This window comes from Bidens hawaiensis, unplaced genomic scaffold (assembly GCF_021521415.1).
Source record: "Bidens hawaiensis isolate Kalapana, Puna unplaced genomic scaffold, B.hawaiensis_p1.1 tig00037194_1, whole genome shotgun sequence".
NCBI lineage: Eukaryota > Viridiplantae > Streptophyta > Magnoliopsida > Asterales > Asteraceae > Bidens > Bidens hawaiensis.
In genome coordinates, this window is record NW_027505465.1 from 33,775 (window position 1) to 47,597 (window position 13,823).

The 13,823-nt window shown below is 38.4% G+C and overlaps 1 pseudogene across 1 annotated transcript; it reads right to left on the minus strand.

Moving 5' to 3' along the window:
* Positions 1-11,697: 11,697 nt before the first annotated feature.
* On the minus strand, positions 11,698-13,514 carry LOC143613377 (class V chitinase CHIT5a-like; annotated as a pseudogene). The gene is made up of 2 exons (XR_013150108.1): positions 12,233-13,514; positions 11,698-12,144 (listed from the first exon to the last, which is right to left on the minus strand). The product of XR_013150108.1 is annotated as a class V chitinase CHIT5a-like (transcript).
* Between the last annotated feature and the right edge of the window lie 309 nt (positions 13,515-13,823).

Sequence of the window (13,823 nt, forward strand, 5' to 3'; positions counted from 1 at the left end):
GCTGGTTTTGTTATTGTACTTGGTATGGATTGGTTATCTGATAATCATTCCCGTATCATTTGCAATAGCAAAACCATAGAACTTCAAACCCCTGATAAGCGAACGATTCGAATTGAACGGGAAAAAGACGCTGGCCAAGTTAGCATATTTTCAATGATTAGGGCTAACAAGTGTTTGAATCAAGGATGCCTCACATTCATGGCCTACGTCACTGAAGAGTCTAAGCCAAAAGAAATCAAAGACGTTCCTATCGTTTCTAACTTTTCTGACGTCTTTCCTGATGAACTTCCCGAAATCCCTCCTGATCATGAAGTAGAATTTAGATTAATCTTATTCCCGTTACTGCTCCGATCGCCAAAACTCCATATCGTTTAGCGCCAACTGAGCTGAAAGAGTTAAAGAAACAACTCGATAAGCTATTGGAGAAAGGTTTTATTCGACCAAGTTCGTCGCCATGGGGAGCGCCAATTCTATTCGTCAAGAAGAAGGTGGTTCCATGCGAATGTATATCGATTATCATGCGTTGAACAAAGTCACAATCAAGAATCGTTACCCACTCCCTCGTATCGATGATCTTTTTGACCAACTTCAAGGTGCTAGCTATTTTTCTAAAATCGATATTCGTTCTGGATATCACCAACTTAAAGTTCAAACCGAAGATATTCCATAGACAGCTTTTCGAACAAGGTATGGACATTATGAGTTCACGGTCATGCCGTTTGGACTTACTAATGATCCGGCCGCGTTCATGGATATGATGAAACGAATATGCAAACCTTACTTGGATAAATTTGTTATCGTTTTCATCGACGACATACTAATTTATTCTAAGTCAAAGGCCAACCATGAAATTCGTCTTCGAACATTCCTTGAAATTCTTAGAACCGAGAAATAGTCCGCCAAGTTCTCGAAATGCGAATTCTGGTTGCATGAGGTGCAATTTCTTGGTCACATCATCAACGTTAACGGTATTCAAGTGGACCCCTCTAAGATTGAAGCTATCTTTAAGTGGGAAATTCCTAAGTCGCCAACCGAGATCTGAAGTTTTTTAGGTTTGGCCGGCTATTACTGTAGGTTCATCGAGAACTTTTCTCGAATCGCCGTTCCCTTAACTTCCTTAACTCGTAAGAACATCAAGTATGAATGGGGAACGAAGCAACAAGAGGCGTTTGATATACTCAAACAAAAACTCACCCAAGCACCTATCTTGGCTTTTCCAGAAGGTACTGAGGATTTTGTAGTATTTAGTGACGCATCTCACTTGGGTTTGGGATGTGTACTAATGCAACGTAAGAAAGTAATCGCCTATGCCTCTCGTCAACTCAAAGTACACGAAAATAACTACACGACTCACGATCTAGAGTTAGAAGCCATAAACTTTGCACTTAAGATATGGAGGCACTATCTCTATGGAGTAAGATTTACCGTGTACACTGATCATAAGAGTTTGAAACATATTTTTGATCAAAAAGAGCTCAATATGCGCCAACGACGCTGGATGGAAACTCTAAACGACTATGATTGTGAGATTATTTATCATGAAGGTAAAGCCAACATTGTGGCTGACGCCTTAAGTCGTAAGGAACATGAGAAACCCAAAAGAGTCCGAGCATTGCGCCTAGAACTCCAAATAGATCTCATTGAGCAAATCAAATCCGCTCAAACTCAAGCAATCAATGAAAACCAAATCGCCGACGAAAAACGTAATGGTACCATTGACTCGTTAGTCAAAGGTAATGATGGTATCCTTAGAATAGGAAACCGGATATTGGTACCAATCATCGGAGGATTGCGTGAGAAATTTTGAACGAAGCTCATAAGTCGAAATACATGATGCATCCCGAAAGTGATAAGATGTACCACAATCTTAAGGCGAACTATTGATGGAATGGGATGAAAAGGGATGTCGCTTCGCATGTTGCTAAATGTTTAAATTGCTTGCAAGTCATGGCTGAACACCAAAAGCCTTCAGGATTGCTTCAGCAACCCGAACTTCCCATGTGGAAATGGGAGTTAATAACTGTGGATTTCATTACCAAATTCCCAAAGACGACTCGACAACATAATGCAATATGGGTAATTGTGGATTGTTTAACGAAGTCCGCACATTTCATACCCATCAATGAGTCGCACTCAATAGATAGATTAGCACGTATCTATGTAAACACCATTGTCGCTTTGCATGGAGTACCGCTGTCTATAATATATGATCGAGACAGTCGTTTTACGTCTCATTTCTGGAAAAGCTTCCAACAAGCTCTTGGTACGAAGTTGAACCTGAGCACTGCCTATCATCCACAAACCGATGGGCAAACTGAGGACGATTCAAACATTGGAAGATATACTCCGCGCTTGTGTGATAGACTTAGGTGGAAGTTGGGATGACCACTTCCCCTAATGTAATTCTCGTACAATAATAGCTATCTCACAAGTATTCAAGCCGCACCATTTGAGGCGTTATATGGACGAAAATGTAGAACGCCTGTGTGTTGGTCTGAAACTGGAGATAATCAATTGTCTGGACCCGAGATTGTCCAAGAAACCACCGACAAGATTTTACAAATCCGAGAACGACTTAAGACGGAACGTGATCGTCAAAAGAGTTATGCCGATGTTCGGCGTAAGCCGTTAGAATTTAATGTCGGTGACAAAGTTCTGTTGAAAGTCTCGCCTTGGAAAGGCATCGTTCATTTCGGTAAGAAAGGAAAGTTAAGTCCTTGATTCGTTGGACATTTTGAGGTACTCGAACGAATCGGCAATGTTGCATACCGTTTGCGATTGCCCGAAGAAATGCAAGGTATACATGATGTGTTTCATGTTTCGAATCTGCGTAAGAGTTTGACCGATGAATCTTTGGCTATGCCATTAAAAGACGTAGAAATAAACGAAAATTTGAAATTCGTAGAACTTCCAATTAAAATTGAAGATTAGAAAACAAAGAAATTAAAAAGAAAAACATTGAAAATTGTTAAAGTTAAATGGGACTCATGTAGAGGGCCCGAATATACTTGGGAACTCGAATCGGAAATGAAAAGAAAATACCCACACTTGTTCGAGTAAAGCAATCTCGAGGACGAGATTTTTTTCAAGGTGGGGAGGATGTAACAACGTGAAAATTTCGAGTTCAAAGTATCAACTTTCCAAAGTCTAGGGACTAAAATTGCCAAATTCCAAAGTTGAGGGTCTAAAATACAAATTCTGATTTCTTAACCTATCGCGGTACGCGACAGGTCAGAAGAAACACCCATCGCGGTACGCGATGGTATACCTGACAGCGAGACGCGTGGCACGCCACGTGTCCACACGTGGCACATCGATCGCTACGTGTCCGGACACGTGGCCACACATGGCACAACGTCTGCCACGTGGCGACACGTGGCAGACCTACGTTGTGACTCACCTAGGCTACGTCGCGGTACGCGACGGGTGCCCAGAAGCCCATCGCGTACCACGATGGGACATCAAATTTCGTCTATAAATAGCAGCCAAGGGGTGGATCATTCTTCACACCAAAACCTGCTCTCAAGTCTCTCTCTAACTTCTCTCTAAAACCCGACAATCATATAAACGATTTCCTCGATAAGCGTGCCTCGAATCTCGTTTGTGTAATATCGTTTCCTTGAAAGTTCATACCACCCTCTACCCACATACCAAGAAGGTGTTGTTGAAATGGCGATGAATCTCGATAAGCATGTCAACGAGTACCGATGTTTGGAGTAATCGTTTAACGATCGAGAAGTAATGCGGCGTCGGAGTGCTGCTCAGGTCCCTAGGATTTCGGTACGCCATTAAGGTTAGGCGTAATATCAAATTCAATATAATTGAATATTATATTCAAGGCTTAAGTCTTAAGTCGAGGTTATACTCGATACCTCGATAAAAGAAAAGAAAAGAAAACATAACAAAGAAACAAATGAAAGTTTGAGTATTGAATGTTGTGAAATTACATATATATGTGTGTGTAAGTATATATGTATATATATTCTATGTTATGAAAATATAATTTAATGAATAAAGAGTATTCTTAAATAATAAAAGAAAAGATTACGTTTCTTAGAGAAAAAGAAACGTCGGGTTTTGAATATAAACTAAAGGTTTATAATTTACTTTTAAACAAGAGGTTTTCAAGTAAATAAGAATTGAACTAGAGGTTCAATCGAGGATTGAGATATAAGACTAAAGGTCTTAAGCCGGATCGTGTATCCGACTAACAAATATTTATACTCGTAACTATAGGTTCGAGATAAAGAAAGGGAAAGACCCTTGGACGGTGAGTGAAGCCGATCCTAAAGAGATAAGGTGAATACGCCCCCAAACTTTTAAAACTTGTTTTCAAAATAAGTCAACTTGTTATATGAAATTGTTTACAAGGAACTTTGTGTTCCTAAAACCGTTATGACTATGGGTATAAACCTAGCCCTCAGGCTGTGGTATACATATGTTTGGATCCTTACATATGTGGTACTATGCGATGTATGGGCATGATCGCACCACCCTTGGTCGTAGGATGCTCTCCTGTAGGGAGTACGACCGTTGTGTATATTTACGTGTATTTAACTAATTCGAACGCTGCGGTGTTTGCTGAGGTGACCTAGGGTAGAGGCTCTAGTTTATAATGTGTTATTTGACTTTGTTATTCCTAAGCCACGATGGGCCGAGGCAGGCGTAGTCTCGAGGGGTAATAAAGTAAAAAAAGTTATTTTGCGTCAGCATGTTCACCAGCATTCATTGCTGACGTATTTTCTTACATTTTGCAGGTGAACAAGTTTAGCGCTTGGAGTGTCGAAGCGCTATTGAAATATCCGATGGCTCGGATTCATTTTGTAAGCCTAATATGGTAGTTTGTAAATATTAAACACATAAATATTTTGTTAACTTAAACGGGTGTTTATAATCCCGTCTTTTATATAAGTTACATTTTCGATCCTTAAAGTTTATAAGTCTTACGCAAACTAAAAACAACTCTGATTTATTTACAAATACAATACCAACTGTTGGGTCACGCTCCTAGGCCCTATACGGGGGTGTGACATCAGCTTAGGATCCTAAATATGCTCGGGATCCCAAATATGTTTAGGATTCTCAGATAAGTTTAGTATACTGAATATTGTTGCTAATAAATAGATATTTCTCTCTTGGTGTTGATTTATAATTGCATATATTAATTGTTGATTTACTTCAAGCGAAATACACGGTTGGTGGTTGCATAAATAGTGTGGAATGAGTTATAACCACTAGCATTAAGGGCCAAGTAATGGTTAATGATTAACCATTGACTATTATCCTGAAATCTCGCACTTATAGTTAATATTAGCATGTGTGGGACCATGTTTGGTGAGTAACTCCCAAAAGAATCAGTCAAAGATGTGAGAGACCAAGTCCAACATATAACTTCGCATTTAAAGCCGTTAAACCACGTAATTAAAGCTTGAAACGTTTTTCATTAAAGAAAAGGACGGATTTCCTGGGATAATAGTTGTAATCTTTTCTTATAAATACGAGCTGATAATATCATTAGAGCACACACATTCACTTACTTAGCTACTGGCATACTCTGTAACACTTAGCATTTGATCACTTATCAGCTCCACCACTTGTAATAACCTATTTTCGTTATTAATAAAGTCAACGATGATAGTTTTCACCGTACAGGGGTTTTTTGTGCCTGAGATTACCATAATCATATACGAATCCGACCAAAAATTACGTTCTTAATCTTTGACCGAAGTAATTCGACCAAAGATTACGTTGTTAATTCTTGACCGACGTAAGATTATCGTGATCAAGGGTTTTTTCCATCGTAATCATATCATTGTGTTCGATCTTATTATCAACAAGCACTTCACCTCACACACTAATTTGATCGAAAGTTGTTTTGCCAATTTTTGACTGAAACAGTTGTAATTACCAAAAGTTTTAACCCGGACATCACCATTTAAACATGGACCATCCGCCTGGGTTAAATTAAGTTGCTACTAATTGTTCATGAGATGCAGGGAAAATAAAGACATGGGCATCAAAGGCTTCATCCCCACAAACAGAGGATCCCTCCACCTTTGCTTTGCTACCCCTAGAAATTGTCTTAAGGATTCTAGATCCTTCATCCTAGTTACTACTGTCTATTACTAACCATTATCAAATACCCTTCAAAAGATAACCAAGAAAAATAAAAAACAACGGGCTTTGACCTTGTCTTTTTTATCCTTCATTGCCCACCTTTGATGCATCCTCTTCAGCAATCGTGTTCTTCCCCGTATCCACACCTCAGCTTCCTGAGCTCCGGTAGAAGTCTCAGTGCTTTAACCTGCTTCATCCTCGCCTCCACCCAGGTCTACAAAGGACTGCTTCCACAACCCTATGTCCCACGTAGATTTGTCAAATGCAGGATCATTGGCTTCAGTCACCAATTTGATTATGGCCTGGAGAATTGATTTGGCTGCCCAAATCTTTGCCTCATTGGTAGCTAGGGTTATCTTGTCCTGCATTTGAACCGCGAGTGTGGATGCATGATCCTCGGTTTGCTTCTTCTCCTTAGTCATCTTAGCAAGTGCCTTGTCCTTCTCAACGGCTATGGACCTCATTCCAGCGAGAGTTTCCTCGTATTCTCCAACAATCTTATCATGGTGGCTTCGGGCAGAGTTAACGGCCTATATGAGAAAACGAGACAATATTAGAAGAATATTTGATCTATGAATAAGGGCTATCAGGATAAAGGATCCTTACAGCAGTGAGCATCTCGAGAAGCTGTTTCTCGGCGTCGAAGGGGTTCTCAGGTTCTGAGCTTTTCTTCCTTCTGGCTCTTGACTTGGCTCGAGTCATGACTGGACGTGGCTCGTGCATTGGGGTGGACTTCAGAGTCTCTTTCTCCACGAACATGCAGTCGATATATTCAAGGGAAAACTTGGATGAAGATTTGCCGGACTTCTGGGCACCTACAAGCAAGGACTCACAGATAAGTTTTCAATTATTTTTTAATTTATATTAAACTTGATTATAAAGATACTTACTCGACATGTTTGACTCTGATTTTGATTCATGATAAGCTTCTACGAACTTGGCTTGAAAGGTTCTAATTTTAGGATCCAGTGCAAGGAATTTTTTGACCTTCTCTTCAACTCCAGGAAGTTCAGCTAACAAGGCAAAGTTGTCAATTGTACAAGAAAAATAAATTGTTAGTAAAAGAATCAAATATCCTAGTGGTGTTACCTAAGGATCCTACCCTTCAGTATCTACCTTTTGGGTAAATCAGATCCACCCGGGATTGAATCCCTTTTCACGAAGAAAATTTGGTTTTTCCAGCGTGAATCATTCTGGGTAACCATGGAAATAGGGATCGGTTAACGAGGTTTTGATTAATAAACAAAGCACTTAGAACCGTGAGTAGCCAAGGTGTATATGTCACTAACTCCGACAAGCCAAATTCAATGCCTTCTTCGTCGATCATTCTTTCTACAACATGAAGGACCCTCCATAACATGGGCATAGCTTGGATATAACTGATTCCGATCAAAGTGAAGAAGCTTTGGGTGAAATCAAGAAAGGGGTATCTGAATCCTATAAGGAACGGTTGGGCTGGAAAGCAAACCCAGGTCTTCGACACACAGTCGCTGCGAGTTGTAGAATCGAAGGGTTGGAAAATGGTGCTGGCCGGAAAAAGTGGCCGAATGTCGTCAATCTCTGGATCTGTGAACTTACAGATCTCAAAGGACGGGTTCTCAAGGATACCTTGTGGATGGAGTTCATTGGGGCCCGATTGGTCGGAAGAAGAAGAGGAGACAGAAACAGAAGACATGATCAAGAAAAAGAAAATGAAAAGAAAAGAAAAAAGGATACCTTAATGGCTGCTGGATTTTGTGGTTATAAGAGGGTTAAGATGATCACATATATAGGCGGCGGATAGCCATGAGTTTATTGATAATAACTGCCTCTGACACACGTCTAATCATATATCTTTTGAAGGGATTTCAAAATTCAAAATGACAGTTGTATTGCATAAACACCGGCCATTTTGGGAGCAATTGTTATGGCGTAGAATTTATGCTGAGGATCCTCTATTCTTAAGTGATTTATGGATATATTATCCTTGAGATATGTTCCAGGTTGTGAAGGATTAGGGATCCTCATTATTATTTATTTACTAATGATTGTACTTGAGTGGTGTTGTGATCGATAGGTATAACGCCTGGACGACTTGGTCATCCTATTTAATCGCTACTGGACTTCTCCCGCACGTGGCCAAAGAGGGAACGGCTAGTGGGAAGAGTGGCACATTTATAGGATATTTAGTTATTTGTTATTTTTGTATATAACTGAGTTTATGATCTGCTAGGTTATCATCATTATCACTTCACACACATTAGATATACTGATAGTTCTCTCTAGCAGCTCACACACACGTAGCTTTCATTGTATTACTGATCATATTCTCCAAACCTTGTAACCTCATTTTTTTGATTAATAACGTGGTGATAGACGATTTGTCATCACCCGGGGTTTTTGTGTCGGCGATCCGAACAAGATTAATGGTTTATCCTCGTAACAAATCCTTGTGTTTGTGTTTGCAATCATTACCTAATCGTTATTATCATCACAGCACTAGACCTCACCTTACAAATTTGGTTACTTGATCCTTAAACGATTTTTGACCAAAACAATTTATATTTTTAGTTATAATATTTTTATGTGATTTTAACATATATATCCTCTTTAAGCCTCATAATTACATATATCCCCAATGTTAAAACCTTTATTACATATTTCCCCTTTCAAGATACAATAACCCTGTTACCCTTATCAATCAAAACCAAAAGTTCGCTTATATTCATTTCATTCACGCTAACAGAAGAGAGAATGATGTTTCCTGCTTCCATTCACTCCTCTGTCAGCTTTGGCATTGGCCTCCATGACCTCTGGTGTTTCAGCAGCAACATCCTTGACCTCCGGCGTCTGTCGGTTTTATAGTCTGATAAGTTCACTTTCTGGCTTTTATTATGGTAACATGCAAACCCTAATTTTTATTATGAATGTTGCCATTGCTTCCGTGTCTAGTTTTTACTGGTATATTGCTCCTGAAAAGTTGATTTTTCCCAAACAGTATTGTAATGAAACCTGGCCTTACTCCTGGTTCACCAGTCCGAAACTACAAATTTCAGCTAATCTAGTCACTCATCAATTGAAGTCATCCAAAAGCCATAGAAACCCAGTTTTGAAACATTACTCCGGCAGTCCGGCAGGAGATGATGACGAAGGAGTGTCGTTGGGGACGATGAAGCTACCGTTTAATACTGATTTTGATCGGTTTGAAACCTTACTGTGCCAGGTAAGGTGATAATAACATTTGAGTTTCTAATTAATATTAGTTTTGTGGATTAAAAGCGATAATGTTGGAAATCGTTTGGTGGCAGCGGGAAAATAGTATGAATCAAGGTAGAATTTGTTCATATGCCAATGTTAAAAGAAAATATTCAAGTAAGAAAATAATTTTTATATTTGCTAATGAATAAAAAATTCGACTCTAATTAAATTTATTTGCTTCGATATCTTCGTCTTAATACCAACTTTGTTTGGGTTTAAATTGAGGATATATGTAATTGCTGTTATTAATACGGGGATATATGTAAATAGTTATTTAATTGTTTTATTAAGGGTAAAAAATTCATTTTAAGTAGTTAATTTTAATGAAATGTGAAGATATGTAATATATATGGTTTAGGGAGGGGAAATATGTAATTGATTGTTAAGGGTTGGACAAATTTGTAATAAGGGTACCTAGGAAGGGAATATATATTTAAATGCCCCTTTTTTATTATTTTTTTTTTTGAATTTATTTTTTAGAGGTTTTTGAAACTCTTTGTATTTTAACTTTCACTTGAGTCAAGATGGGTTAACTTTACCCATACCCATCCTAACCCTCTATTTCGAAAATTCATCTTGACCCATACCTATCCTAACTCATACCCATTCTAACCCATTAGCCAAACCCAACCCAACCCACTCACATTGCCACCTCTACTTTTAGCTTGGTGGATTCTCTAAATCTTGCTTTTCTTAAGAACGAATATGTAGAAACTGATTTATTTTCTCCGTACCACCAAAATTCTTGTCTTTAGTTTTTACCAAAAACTGCTTCAAAGCAGTTATTTCGGGTGAAAATGGGTTCCGGTTTCAACATTGGTTTTTCATGTAACTAACCGGGTGCCCGCGTTATGCGGAGCGTTGCGCGTGCAACCCGACATCGAACACATAATCAGTTTTTGTACATGCATCACCCAATGACGGTGTGCACGCAACTCAAAATTGAACGCGTAACTCGTACAAAACCTAAGCACATGTAACCGAAGATTGAACATGCATAACTGGCACAAGAAGGCATGTTACCGTCCCGTATAACTCACGCCGAATACTATTGCAGGACGCTGGGTTGGGCGCTCAATATTGTTGGGATACACGCGTTATGTGGCACATGACACGCGCTTATCGGCACTAGTACGTTTAACCAATGTCATCCGCGTACATGTTTAACCGATGCCTAAAATGTGCATAAACTATGACGAAAATCAAGAAGCAAAGCTAAAATATACGGTGATTTCAACTAAATCACTTTTTAAACCTATTGTTTTGACCCGAATCCCCTTCTGACTTGAAAGCATTCTGACCTAGCCCCTTTCAACTCGAAACTGTACCAACCCAATCTGAACCGAGTTAACCCTTTTTTTTGTATCGACCCTTTCCAACCATTATCTAGTCTTACACATGATCTGAGCTCGCCTGACCCGACATGTTGTCGATCCTAACTGGTAATAACGTAACATGTTAAATTTTGAGATAAAATTATTTGTTTTATGGTGTAATATGTTTTAAAAAATGTTAACATGTGAAAAAGTTTTGGTCGTTAAATAATCATGGGGGTCATTGTTTTTGAATAAGAGGTTAAATGTGCAAATATTTTTAAATTAACAAGAAGTTATAAAGTTGAGGATCAATGTTGTATTTATTCTTATAAATGGAAGTTAAGATGGAATTGGTAAGTTAAACACCATTTTACCCTAATTTTTTTGGGATCTCTTAAAATTTAAGAGATCCTTCCCATCTAACTATATTAAAGAAGACTTATTATCCACATGACATTCAACTAGGTACTCCACATAGAACACCAAGTATACAATTTTACAATTTAATAAATTCCACTTCCTTATCTATTATGGGTTAATAAAAATTGTTAGAATAAAAATTATGTTGTTGACGAGAATCAAACTCATTACCTTGCTCATAAAATGTTTGTAGCTTACCAACTGAACTAAGATGATTTGATGCTAACATTATCTTTTCCTTAACATGTATAGATTCACAAATTTCTATTTTGGTTTATTTTAAAATACAAATACAAATTATTCTTACTGATCTATGTATTTTAGAAAATATGCAATTAATCATTCGTTAGGTAACACATTTTAATTTATAAAATTATAATGATCATTATGTAAATCATATATGAATGTTTGACGTTTTTTATATTTTTCAACCGTGTGTTACGCATGACACTATCCTAATTTGTGTTATAAATGGTACAAATATCTTAGAAATTTTAAAATCTGGTGAATTTACAATAAGAAACCGTTTATCTTATTAATCTGATGAATTGCCTCCCCTTGGACCAAGCTCCCAGGAGCGTTTCCCCCTAACCCCCCACTAAATAGGTAGTGGCCCCTTGGAAATCCATGTATCTACCCCTAAGAAATACACATACGTCTGACTGATGTATATGATAATTCAAGTGGTAACAAGCCAATCCAATTACACTTAAATAATATTGATGACACTAAAATCGATCAGCAACATGGTTCTGGACGAAGGCTATAATAGTACTTGGATTAGTCTCTTAAAGCCTTATCAATTTCTTAAGGAAAATGACATACTTCCATTTTCGCCTATTAGAAAAATTGCGGGAAACAGAGAAGACACTCTTTTTGTATGTATACTTAACTTTGTTACACCTTACCAACTTGGTTGTGTATTTATTTATGCGTCAAACTTTACAAGCAAACTGAAATATTGAGAATTATTAGAAGATAGACATTATCTTTAATCATATTTCACTACTCCAGTCCACTTGTCCTGTTAGTTTTCAAGTCCATGTCTAGGAAGCTGCAACCATGGATATAAAAGACCATTCAGTTAACATTTCATCTTATGATTGATTAAACATATAAAAACAATAAAACCGAATGTGTACCTAGTCGTGAGATTTTCCATCCTTGATCGCCAACAACTGTCCAAAAGAAATACCCCCCTATGTTAAGTGACCGTGCATATTGTACCTTTTTCTGTATTGAGTTGACATCGTCATATCCAACCCAAGAGGTTCCTGCAAAAGAATAATAAGATACGGTTGATGTGTCATACACCACCTTAGCATTATTTTGGGCATTGAATTGTTGCACTTCTGAGTAAAGAAATGATCCATCATTTCATGGTCCTATACCCAGAGCCGGAGCCCCGATACCATGTACAGATGGATCCTTTAGTTTCCACGTCCAACCATATAACGGCAACCCCATCACTAACTTTTGTCTTTGGATCCCAGCGCTGATCCAGGATTGTAGCCCGTCACTTGTGCTAAGGCCATCGCCACTTGGATCATATAGCGCGGCTGGGGGGGCAGTTGCGTCGGGAGTCCATGGCCCGTAATAATCATAACACATTGCATTTATCCAATCCAAATTATTGTTTATGGATGCCACAGGATAATCACAAACTTCATCAAACGTGATTTATGGCATATAATTAGTGGCGGCTGATAGAAGAAGCCGTGGCTTACCCGTTGACTTGGCTTCTTGGTTGACCGCCGCACGCCACTCGCCAAGCAAGAGGCCAAGGTTGTCCATATCGGTTTGGGTTTGAGGATATTCCCAATCCAAGTCAGCCCCATCAAAGCCATACTTCCGTGCCACTTGTATAGTGGAACGGATGAAACTTGCCCTCGAGCCTGAGCTTGAGGCCATGTTGGAAAACACATCTGTGCCAAATGAACCGCCTCCGATGGGAAACAATGTCTTGATATTAGGGTTCTTTCTGTGAAGGGTGGTGGTGAAGCTATTTAGAGTGGAAGCTGTTGTCGCATCGATATTGTCGAATTGGAATGTGTTTTGGTTAGGGGAAAGGAAAGCATAATAAACATGAGTGAACAAAGTGGTGTTAATATTGGATGGTGGAAAACTATCTTGAGCCCATGAAGGCCAATAACCACCTTTAATTGGAGCATTGGTAACACTACAAATGGTGAGACTAAATACCACAAGGATAAGCATAGGAGCTTTAAGGAATTCCATGGTGTCTTGTAATACCTTCTCAAGATATCCCATGGTGTTTTATACTTGAGCTTTGAGGGATTCAACTACAAACGGTAATTAATACAACTCATTGACTTTGACCTTTTTGGATTTTCTAAATGTTATAAATAATTTCTTATCGTGAAAGTAACTTTAATGTGACGAAGAAAATGGGATCCATAGACCACTGTAGTTCCATTTGAATTTTGATATGGAATGGACGAAACAAAGCCAGGTTTATTTGTTTATTAGTTTGTCAACTTTGAAACGCAATGTTATCTTTCTAAAGTCAAGATCACCTTTGATTTGCATCACTAACTCCACAAGTTGTCTTAGTGTGGACATTAACTATCGGCTAGAACAAGAAAAAATTTTAAAACTAGGAAAAGTGAGAGCTGTTGAAAAGGTTTATAGGAGACAAAATTGTTTTTTGGGTTTCTAAGTGTTTTGTATTTGAAAGGTACCATACATTTGAATGCATGCACATGGAAGGTA